The sequence below is a fragment of the Photinus pyralis genome, unplaced genomic scaffold, assembly GCF_008802855.1.
Source record: "Photinus pyralis isolate 1611_PpyrPB1 unplaced genomic scaffold, Ppyr1.3 Ppyr1.4_LG9, whole genome shotgun sequence".
Classification (NCBI taxonomy): Eukaryota; Metazoa; Arthropoda; class Insecta; order Coleoptera; family Lampyridae; genus Photinus; species Photinus pyralis.
Genome location: NW_022170878.1, coordinates 488,074 through 500,698, shown reverse-complemented (window position 1 = coordinate 500,698; position 12,625 = coordinate 488,074). Strand labels below are relative to the sequence as shown.

Here is a 12,625-nt window from a genome sequence, read left to right as displayed (position 1 = left end):
CGCCAACTTGCCCGCGTATAACGTATGGGGTCCCGTTCAAGGACAATGGGCCTTGGGGGGGGGGGCAAAGTTTCCCTTATCGACGTCACTCTGCGGCGCGAAAACGAGACGACCTAGAAAAAATTTACAATTGGTCCCCCAACTGCCGGCGTACCATACGACGATTTCGTCGGAAAAGGGTGAGAGGGGGGAATTTTCGAACGAAAAACAGTTTCGAGATATAGAATAATCACCCGTAAAAAATACCCCCCCCCCCCCCCCCCAACCATTAAACGATACTCTTTCGTTGTTTTGACGTTTATTCGGAAGCTACGAGGGTTAGACGGATGCGGTTTTTTACGTTGGTCTCGTATTTGTATCCCTCGATTTCACATCGAACACTCCCCCCTCCCCAGTTCCTTCTCATCGGTAGATTTCATATTTTGGCGTTTATTCGGGAACGAAGAGGTTTTTTAGGTATTGATCACATATTGATCGGCCGCGTTCTACAATCAACGGCGATTCGAATAAATGCGCGAACTGTGGGCCTCCGGAAAAAAATTCACAGGGAGTAAACTGTTAAACTCGAAGAATTGCTCGCAAAAGTAGTTCTGCTCCCCCCCCCCCTCGGAACGCACTTAATCGATAGCGATATCCATCCAAAAACTATGGGCCGTTTGGGTCGAGGGGAGTGCAAAGTTTGCTTTTATCGATGTCACTCCGCATTATTCCTCGCGACGCGGAAACGAGACGACCTAGGAAAGACTGAAACGTGTCAACGATTCTATACAAGCATTCTATACCCCCCCCCCCCCCATAATTGCATACAGATGGCGCGGCCGCCGAAGCAAAGCGATACTATCTTTTGTGTTTCAATGTGCGAGGCGAAGCCGAGCAATGTGTCAACGGTTCTATAAAAGGCGTGAGACTGGATGACAACTACACTAGTGTTTTTTGTTAACCCGCCCCCCCCCCCCCTCCCGAATGCGTTTTCGTCATATTTTGGCGTTTACTCGGAGACGCTGGCGGTTAGAACGATACAGTTTTTTTACATTGGTCGCCTGTATTATCTCGTTCATATTCTAGAATCGATGGCGATTTGGGTACATGGGCGGTGCGAGACGGCGTAGTCGCAAAACGCAACTTTCGTATTTATGGAGCAATCCGAACGAAATTTTGATGGTAGGTCCCTCTAATAAAAGCAAATAAATTGCATGTGCAAAAAATCGTGTAACACGCAACTTTCTTATTTTCGGCGGTATCTATGAGAAATAAACTCACTCTAGCGGAGACTTGCATTGTTACCAACCTATACGGTGAGATTGACTAAAGAAGAGCTCACCAATATATTGGTCCTTTTGAGCCGAATCAAATTTTTCCACTTTTTTGCCTTTTAAAATATGACACACAAATGTCCGTCATCGCATTGAATTCGGCGGGGGATACCAAAACGGCGTTGGGGCCGAATTATCTTTAAAACTACTAGTTTTTCGAATTATTAACCATATAATAAAAAGTCGTACAAATTACACGTAGAATAAAAAAATGCATTCAAATACGGGGGTTCCATTTTAAAAAATGTACCATTTTGGCGTCTTACTTTGTGGGCGCACCCTGTATAATTCCAAATATTTTTAAAATGTGGAAAATATTCGACCATATCATAATACAATCGAAAAATCTGATCTTCAAGGCAATAAGTTACTTCGCGCAATCGTTGACTCACCCTGTATACAACTGAAAACCTCCAATTTGCCGGAAAAGTAATTAAGCAAGGTTGTTGATATTCTAGATGACATTATTTATTTATTTATTGTCCCTCTCTTGTTCGCAACTACAAATTATCAAAGTCCTCGTATTCTCAGGATTCTCTTAGCCAGTTTTGACTCCACCATCACTTCCAAAAAGAGAGACCGCAATTCGAGCTTTAAGAAACTTTAAACCACGTGACGAAATTCGCAGCGGAAGATACATTTTGGGCGCCCGAAGTCGACCACTCTTCGAAGACGCGCGCCTTGCAAAATGTGGTTAAGGAAGAAAAAAGCAAAATTACGCAGGAGAATCAATTCAATTTTCGCTTAAAACTAGGATTTTCCTTAGTTTGGGCGCAGATCATGCAATCAACGGAAAAGAATACGTATTTGTGAATTAATTTCAGATAAGTTTTTTTATCGATTTCGCGCACTTCACAGATGTTACAGTTTTTTAGCGTCTGTCTGGAATAGAACTTCTCAACCATCATGTTCTCCTAGTTTCCAAATTTTACAAAAATTTTCTAACGGATAGTTCGCGTATTAGGAGCAGAAACACCTCCTCGTATATTATGTTCTCCCGATACAAAATAAGGCGAAGTCTGGCGTTGAAATATGTTTGTGGGTGATGGGAAAAGACCTCCTCGCCCATCATGTTCTCCTGTTAGCTAGCATAATTTTTTTACTGATAGCTTGTGTATTAGGAGCAGAAACACGATAATGTTCTCTTGGTAGCTAGAACTGAGCGATCTTAAGATCTTCCCAGTTCACAGGTGGCGTAGTTCGCATGGCCCTATTAAAGAGCCTGCAAATCTCCTTAACATTTTCAAGGTCTGAGTTCCATCCGGGTGTTCTCTTCTTCCTCGAAAGGTACGCCACGTTATGACGCTGTTCGAGTTTACTTTTATAACTGGTTACGCAAAGAACCCTTTTGAACGTCCTTGCACCACAAACAAGGTCACTCTTTAGTTACGTCACCATAAACAAGGCCGCCACCGGAAAACAGCCTTCACCAAGGCTACGTCACAAAATCCAAGATAGCGTCTAGCGCGAGGGTTCTTAGAGCGATTTACCTGGTGGTCATTCTTTTTAGAAGCTCGAATTTTCTCTTTTCGTACAAGAGAGTAGTTTAGTTTTCCGAAGTACCAAAGGCAACTTCTTAAATTCGAAAACTTGCAGGACAGCACGTGCGGTTGAAAAGACGGGACTAAAGTAAGTAAAAGAGAAACTTTCTTATTTGTCAAAAGTTCGGGAACTTTTCCCGTACAAAAAAACTGAAAATCGAATTCAACATTTGTGCTAATTTATTAACCCTAAATTTCCCGCTGCAGATTACCTACCGAACTTGTAATAACGAGGGTCGGCACATTTATTAAAAATTAATTATCGCGAAACGATACATTGAATTTTCACGGGTCGGCGTTTTCATTTCCTAAATCTCGCGCTAGGCAACGTGCCGATTATTTGTTTGTACAGCTTTAAGTAACACCGGGCGCCTATGTTACTTGTCAGGTGAATTTATGGAGGAAACGTGTTAAAATAGAAACTTGGGAAACGGGTGGGAAGTGTAACGGGGGGCGCGCTGTTTTCGGAAAATGGCTTTTGTGAGCGCAAACTTTCATTTAAAAAGTAAACTCCTCTTGTTCGAGATATTTCCGTTAATCTTTAATTTCGAGTTAAAATTCTGCGATAAAAGCGTTCGAAACTTCTGAGGAGCGCGGATTAGAGGGGGTGTTTTTCACCTCGATCCCTTACATATTTATCTAGATACACATATAAATCAGCTGAAAAACACCCTGAATAAATAAGAGGTCGCCTACGCGCATTTGAAAATGTTTACTAAATGTCACGGAAACTGTTTTAAATAAATGAAAATTTGTCGTGCCCCTCATTTTCTGCAAAGTAAAGCGCATTGTTATTCTAACTACATCTCCATAAACGACAATGGAGACCAAAATGGTATTTATCTCTCATATAGTAGGTAGTGAAAATGCTCTCTAAAACGGCTGAACTGATTTCCACTTTACGTACTGTTGTGCTTCCGTTGTTTGCCAAGTATTTGTATCTCATTCAAATATTTTGAGAAATTAGCAACTAGAGCACAATAACATTCATGATTCAATCATTGAGTAATAAATGCTCAATACTTTCAATATTCAACCTGTTGTAAAAAGACTCTTAGCACCCTAGAATCAGCTTGGAAACTCTCCAAGTCTGTTTTAACGAGCTATTTTTGTATCGCAAGTTCTTGAGTATGTAAATATGGCAATTTTATAAAAAAAAACATCCTATAGCTAGCGAAAATGGGCAAAATCCGATACAATTCTGCTCCATTCAGCCAATTTACACTGTCGTTTCTTTTAAGACTTTTTCTGATTACTTTCAAGACAACCAATAGTTATTTTGAATGCAAATCAAAAATAATTTCGTTCCCTTAGTTATAGCGGGAGGAACACTGCTCAAGTTTGTAGAGTACGATTACTAATTTATTCGCAAACAAGTTCACCTGTACTTTTAGAATTTTTTCATTTATTCTACGTAATAATTTGCACATACCCCCCAGCACACGAAGAGTATTCATGTGAGTATGCGAATCATTTTATGGTGCTAATGATGATTATAGAGAACTGGTCATTCAATTTTCCTTTACTGGAGGTATTCCATACGCCCAGACTTTCCGATGTGAGAATCTAAGGATCTTTTATAGTATCACCAACGCCATTAAGATTATGTAATCGCCCGTCAGACTGTCACCCATGCGATTAACACTTTTCTTTATCTCTTTTAACTAAGAGAATATACTCATTACGAAGTTGATATTATTTTCATTTTCCTCAGTATCTCTTATTTCAAATTTTGATGCCACCATGCTACCATGCTACCAAGTTGGGTTCAAAAAGAGCACATGACTCCTATATTACTTTTTTGATAGCACTAACAATTAGGAGATATACTCAGTTTCGTTATATAGATTTAGTTGGCGCAAATAAAGGCTGGTCCACACGTATGGCATGAGTTTGTCCTGCATTCAAAAATGTAGTCTCATTACATGCTCCAGCTATGTCGATGAAGAAGAACTTCTATAGAATAGGGGCGAAACATAGGACGCTATCCAGATCGAGATCCGCTCGTTGTCAAGGTGCTACGCATGGTGGATGCTTACCTATGGAAAACGTGTGACTAGATTTATCTCAATTTGGATTCGTAGGGATCTGATTGGCTACCAAAAAATGAGTTCTTTTGGTACGTCCCGGAATGGGTGTGAATGGAAAGGTCTAGTGGTTACCAAAAAGTAAATCATCCGTAGAATTCAGTTTTAGCCGTAGAGTATTGTTCGCGTTAAGGGTCGTACCGCGAGAAGTGTATATGATTCTTTAGATTACCGGGGGTGGTTTTGGATAAGTGAAAGGACTCTTACGAATGTTAGTGGCAGATTTTTGTGTTAAAAAGTGCGCGATTAAAGTCTTTTGGTGACTTTCAATGCGCGTGCGATCAAAGTTTTGCGACTTTAATAAAATGGCATCTTGCTTCCCGACGGATAGCGTAATTTGGTGCAATCGCGCGAAATTTGCAAAATCAGAGCATGCATTTACAAAGTGTAGGCTTTCAATCGACTTTTCTCGTCAACCCTTCGGAATCAACAAAGTAGGCCAATCTGTACGTGAGCTGCACGATCCGTACCGTTAATTACGGGAAATAAGACAACCATATTTTTGTATTTTGTACCCAAAGCGCGAAGAAAGTTTTAACGAATATAAAAAAACTGTTTCTGTCCTGTGCATCTTTTATGTCATTAACCATGTGGTGTGGTCATTCCATACTCCCCCTCCCCCCCCCCCCCCACCACGGGGTGCGTGGCTTTACCCAAACACGTGAGCCATGGAATATTCGTCTGTTTTACAGTCTGTGACAGTCTGTTTTATAGTATCACCAATGACCTCGGAAATCTTCCTTTATGGGTCTCCCCACCCCCGACTCGCCGTTGATATAGTGTTGATTTGGTAGAATTGTTTATAGTATCGCGAATAAGCAGCGAACGTAGCACTGGTTGGGGAGGTATGGAATACCCCCTAGCACCCAAAGAGTCATATTTGGGGGGGGGGGGGGGATATGGATTTGGTAGTATTGTGTATGGTATCACGAATGACCAACGAACTTAGTACGAGGGGGGGGTATAATACCCCCAGAACACGAGTTTATTTTTATGAGTATACGAACGGGTCTTTAAATCTTCTTTTACGGTGGGGGGGGGGGGGTACCCCTCAGACCCTCGTTGGTATAGCTTTGATTTGGTAATATTTTTATAGTATCACGAGAAACCAGAGAACGTAGCACTGGGGGTTAGGGACTGTCCCCAAGCACACGAAGGGTCATATGAGTATACGAAAGGGTCATTAAATCTTCCTATCACGAATGATCATAGAAAGTCGGACCGGGGGATCTGGGGTGTATGGAATACCCCCCCCCTCCCCCCAGCACATGAGAGTTTACGAACGGGTTAAAATGTTCCTTTACGGGGTACGCCCCCCCACTCCCAGTTGGTATAGTTTTGATTTGGTAGAATTGTTTATAGTATCGCGAATAACCAGAGAACGTGCCACAGGGTGAGGAGGTATGGTATTAAATGGGTATGGTTTAAACCCCCTAGCACCCGAAGAGTCATATGAGTATACGAACGGGCCATTAAATCTTTCTTTACGGGGGGTGGGGGTAGGTATGTATACCCCCAGGCCCTCCGTTGATATAGTTTTGACTCGGTAGGTAGATTTTTTTATAGTGTCACGAATAACCAGAAAACGTAGCAGTGGGGGGTATGGAATACCCCCAGCACACGAAGGGTATTCATATGAGTATACTAATTATCATACGGCGATAATGATAATTGTACGGAACGCGTCCTTCACTGAGGGGTATTTCAGACTACCCGGTGGTATGGTTTTGCTCAAGAATTGAAGCACGTAAGGCATAGAGTAGTCATGAAGAGAAGAGGATTTGGTAAAATTTGTATAGTATCACGAATGACTGGAAAACGTAGCACCGGGGGGTCTGGAGGATATTACCCTATTACAAATAACCAGCGAACGTAACTCGTAGGGTTTAGAATACCCCCTAGCACATGAAGAGTTTATTCATGTGAATATACGAACGAGCCATTAAACCTTCCTACTGGCGGGGGGGGATTTACCCAAGAATTCAACGTAGGGCATAGAATACTCGTCAAGAAAAGAGGATAGTCTTTTGTATCACCATGACCTCGGAACGTAGCATTGGGGGGGGGGGGGGTCTGGGAGTATGGAATACCCCAGCACATGAAGAGTTTATTTATGAGTATACGAACGGGTCATTAAATCTTCCTTTACGGGGGGGGGGGCATGGATACCCCCCAGGCAGAGCTGGGTCGAGCGTCGAGTTGTTTTGCAAAGCGAAACCGCTTGGGAGTTCCGAGCACTCTCAAAGTGCTCCAGCCGTTTATTGCGAGCGCTTGGGAAAAGTGCTCCTGAGCGGAAAAAAATCGCTCGGGAGCGGCGCTTAATCCTTCAGCGCTTGAGGGCGGTTAAAAGCGCTCACGAGCGAAAAAAAACGTTCAGGAGCGAAAAAAGCCCTCGGGAGAGAAAAAAACCGCTCGCGAACGAAAAAAGCACTCGCGTACGATAAAAGAGCTCGCGAGCGAAATAAGAGCTTGCGAGCGAATAAAAATGCTCATGAGCGAAAAAAGCACTCGCGAGCGAGAAAAAATCTCGCGGAGGAAAAAAGTGCTTGCGAGCGGAAAGTAAACGCTCGAGTATCAAGTACCAGGCGGCCGCTCCGAAAAGTGCTCGCGAGCGGATCGCACGCAAACGCTTGCTCAGCTTGGGGCGTTTTTTCGAGCGAATATATTTAGACAACTTGGACTATTAACTGTTCCTGCTATACAGGGTGATTCCTATAGTACCTGCCACCGTTTGGGAGCGTGTAGGTGGTGCGTAGGGGAGTATTTTGATATAGGACACTTGGGGTCGGAAATCTAAAATAAGGGTGCCAGAGCCAAATTTACCTTCTGGAATTTCGCGCCTGTAGGTAGGCAACCCAACCGGCCGGCGGTGCACACGGAGCGATCTCAGGCGGCGATGTGTGGCTGACACTTGATCAGAATTTTGTTTAAACCCACGAAATCCCGTCTGCAACGACGCGTATCAAGTGAATAAACACTATGGCAATAGTATAATAATAGTTGGCTAGATGTAGGAAGTGCATTGAGAACAACGGTGGCCACGTTGAACACTTGTAAACGTTATTGCTTTTGACTGTCGTTTTCCCTCCTTCCCTCCCATGTCGCTTCCTCGCGCTAACTCGCTCTGCATCGCTCCGCGCGAAACGTCGGTCGGTTGGGTTGCCTACATACAGGCGTGAAATTCCAGAAGATAAATTTGGTTCTGGCGCCCTTATTTTAGATTTCCGACCCCAAGTGTCCTATATCAAAATACTCCCCTAGGCACCCCCTATACGCTCCCAAACGGTGGCAGGTACTATAGGAATCACCCTGTATATATTCTAGAAATTCTGATGTTTGTAAAAGAAAATCCAAAGGAGTTTTCTGTTAATAACTATAATCACAGTTACAATACACGGCGTGGTAAGGATTTCTGCATTCCTGCGCATAGACTAAGTATGTCAGAAAATAATCCGAGATATATGGGCTCATTACTTTTTAACAAACTCCCAGAACGTCTCAAGTCTGAAACCCGACATAAACAATTTAAGTTTCAGGTAATGCATTTTTTATTGTCCCAGTGTTACTATTCAGTGGAAGAGTATTTGTCAGATTCGTGTACTTAATTACATTTGGTATCGTTAGTAATACAATTATGCATGTTATATTTTATTTAAATTATTTAGTGATGTTTTACACAACCTCTGTCATTGACTTGATCAATATCATGTTACATGGTCTAATGGTCTAATAAACATTATTATTATTATTATTATTATTAAGAAACGCTCGCGAGCAGAACCCAGCTCTGCCCCCAGACCCCCCAGGTGGTATAGTTTTGTCCAAGAATTCAAGCACATGGGGCATAGAATAGTCGTGAAGAAAAGAGGATTTGGTAGTCTTTTGCATCATCAATGGGGGGTTATTCCACACCCGCAGACCTCGCCCGGGGGGGGGGGGGGATGTTTTTACCTAAAAATGTAAGCACGTGGGGTTTGGAATACTCGTGAAGAGAAGAGCGAGAGAACGTAGCACCGGAGGTCTGCGGTATTCCAGACCCCCAGTAAAGAATTTAGTGGTCAATAACCTAGTCCCTTTAATCATCATTATCACCATAAGATGATTCCTATAACCATATGAAAAATGCGATACAACTGGCTGCCGAACGATCCTCCAGATCTTCAAACATACATCATTTTTACAATACACCTTAAGGGGTTGATTCTGCCCCACCATTTTTTAATCGGCATTAGTTATACGAGTACTTTTATTCGAGGTGCCATACATACAAAATTTGATTTTATTATCTTAACAAATGAAAAAATTGGGATTGCGCAAATACAAAAGTTGTAATGCGCATGCGCAATATTTTTTTGCAACTGCATGGTTGCCTGAAGTTAAAGGAGTAAAAGAAATCCTTTTTGGAGGTTTGGGCAATTATTGGACTGTAACTTTTTAGCCCGTTGGTCCACGTAGCCGAAAACCAGTAGCGACCTTTCGTATACCCTGAGGAACATGTATTTGAAAGCGATCGGACGTTTCTACACAAGGTTATCGTGCAAATGGACAGACAGACAGCAATACAAAACTATAAACGATCTCAAGGATCGCTAATAAACAAATTGTGTATTGGGGTGAGGAGGGTATGGTAAGGCATGGGTATTGAACACCCCCCAGTGCACAAATAGCTTAAGTCATATGGATAGGTCTAGGAACCATCTTATACCGTGATAACGATGATTATAGGGAATGGATCATTAAATTTTTCTTTACTGGGGGGTATAGAATACCCCCAAACCTCCGGTTGTATGTTTTAATCCAAAAATCCAAAGTGTGTATAGAATGGCTACTCGCGAAAGAAAGAGGATTTGACACTCTTTTTTATAAGGCATAAATTGATCAGAGAATTATGACACAAAAATTTGAAAAATCTGTAAATAGGGGTTGGAAGGAAAATATAGACTTTATTCGGGGTTGTGACGATAAGTTACACGCTCGGGATATATTCACCACTCGCGTTCAAAAAGAAGTGATACAGTACGATGATTGCAAAATGAGTACATAAATCTCGGCCACGGTCATCCCGGCACCGATTTCCCGGCGACCATTTACTTCCCGGCTTCGGTTATTCCGGCGATGGGCAATTCCGGCTTCGGTCGTCCCGGCAATTTGAACTCTGCGAGCGGAGGGATGGAAATCATTTAAGACGCGGTAAGCATATTCATGTTTATCATATTGAAACTATTCACCGGAATTAAGTTTTCTAATTTGCTATTTTATCGAGTGCGATTTTTCCTTTTTAGATATAATAGAATCTGAGCTTCTTTGATTATTTCGGTCTCCTATCCCTATTTCTAACCATTAATTGCAATGCGTCCAGACGCAATACTGGCCACTTTCGGTACCAAATTTGACATCCGCTTCTAGAGCATATCATTACTTATGTCCAAAAAAAAACCATAGAGAAATGAGGTTGGGCAGATGACAGATGGCGTTAGGAAAGTGTGCTTGCCGGGATAGTAATGGTCGCCGGGAAAACGGTGATGCCGGGATGGGATGCACCGCATAAATCTGTGCATTTGGAGTTGTGGTATTAGAAGTTGCAATCCTAATGCAGATTTTGTCCTAACAGTCGAAGAGTTAACAGTTCAAAATGTGACACCGTCGAAGTACAAAATGAGTACCATATAACGGTATACCTAAGTGGAGATTACAATTTAATGGACCATGTGCAGTGGCGGTCCCAGGATTTGGTAAGGGGAGGGGCCCAAACCAGAACTTTGTCCTAACACGGAAAAATAAAAGAAATCTCGCATAATGGAAATGAGATCGACACAAAATTGATGAAAAAAATGGACAATGGGGGAGCGGGGCCCCCCTGGGACCGCCACTGACCATGTGCGTGAATTTGCCAAATTTTGCTCCCAAAAAATGATCGGGAAGGCAAAGTTATTTCCGGCGAATTTTGCCTTCGAAAAAAACACGATGATAGCCTATTCGTTTCAATTTATATGGCAAGATGAATGTCGACAAAACGGTTGACATGGAGCCGACTTAATAATAAAAGCCGCATAATTTCCAACCTTACCCTACAATTCTCACAAATCTGTAATTATTTATAGCTCGCATACGCCGGATATAACCGTCTAGAATCGTACGACACACACACAAAAAATAAAAACCCAGTAAAGACACACCAGCCGCTTTTTTACCCGTTCCTCATTCCTGGTAATAAACTTAAATTACTCTCAATTGGTACGAGAGCGTTTTAATTAATTTTATTTTTTAATTAATTTAAAATTCAGTTCAAGGAGTGCTGCATTTCCATTGTATCATTTTACTAATCGATACGGGTAGAGCGCCCAGGTAGTTTACCTGGGTTCGTTCGCATGGGCCCATAACGTTCGCAACCTCTGGGAATTAGACTACCAAAACTCGCCCTCGAAAGTTTGTCTTTTGTTTCGTGGGGGGTTCATAACGATCCTCTAATCTCCGCGCGGCGGGGACACATTCCTCTTCTCCGCCGAGGGGGTTTACGTCTTCGATTTGATACGGTAATAAAAGCTCGACACAATAACGTCGTTATTTTAATGGCGGCGACCCTACAGAAACACTTGTTTTATTTACAATTATGGCAAGTCGAAATGGGAAAGTGGCGTGGTTTGATTTATTTTAGCTTAGGCAATTTCCGTGTCGAATAAAAACCTTCTGCGCTGTGGGTAAACATGATCATTTCAACATGATTAGTCATCGTTTGGTATGCTTTAAAAAAACTCTTATTTTCGGGTTTTAAGTGGGCGGGATCGCGTACCTAGCAATTTGTTCATCCTGATTGACTGATGAAAATAATACCATCACGTGCAGGTGATTAGATTGGGAAGTGAGCTTTGGACCACGTCAATTACCTACCTGAACTCTGAGTAACTAACTGTTTTCTATCTTATCTCCTCTGGTAGGATCACGCAAATTCGTGACAGTCCAGGTCCCGATTCAAAGCTCTTTAGATTCTGGAACATTCTGTGACATCGAGACTTCGTCAAATGACCAAAATTCCGCCAGCCATTTCGTCCACTTGAACTATTTTGTCGAAATAAGTGTTGACTACGGCATCGTCTTATCCAAAGGCTCCATTATACTACACGTTACATTGAATTTGGAATTAATCTTAGATGGTAGAAGAGGCCCCATGTTTGTATTGAAAGAAACTAAAAGAACCCTGTCGAATCTGATCTGAATACCAAAGAACGAATTCGATTTCAAAATCAGGTACAAAAGTTGACGCGATTGCACCAAATTACGCAATCCGCTGGTAAGCATTTAAACGTGTTAAGTTTTCGATCCAAATTGACATAAAATCTAGCCGAACGTTTTCTATAGGTAAGAATCCACCCCGATAACAAGCCGATCTGGATCAGCGTCATGGAATTCTTGTTAATTTCGTCTCTCTGGCGTCGCCAATTTTCGCACGCATTTAACTCGACAGGACCGTTTTCAGATACCGGTCGCCCAAAAATTATGAAGAAATCTGCCCTAAAATGATACCACTCTCTCATATTTTACATGAACTAATTTGAAAACTGAACAAAACTCAACCTACAACCGCTTCAACTACATAAAAAGAATCGAATAAAATGTGCTAACGTGCTCCCGTTACACTTTGAGTTACCAATCGGGGCTGTTTTCTGATCTGAATCATACGGTCTGC

At 42.1% G+C, this 12,625-nt stretch overlaps 1 protein-coding gene across 2 annotated transcripts in view; it reads left to right on the top strand.

The window, feature by feature from the left end:
• The window catches only part of LOC116180240 (protein amalgam-like), a 146,795-nt gene that overhangs the window by 72,955 nt on the left and 61,215 nt on the right, over positions 1 to 12,625 (top strand). The window lies entirely within an intron of this gene.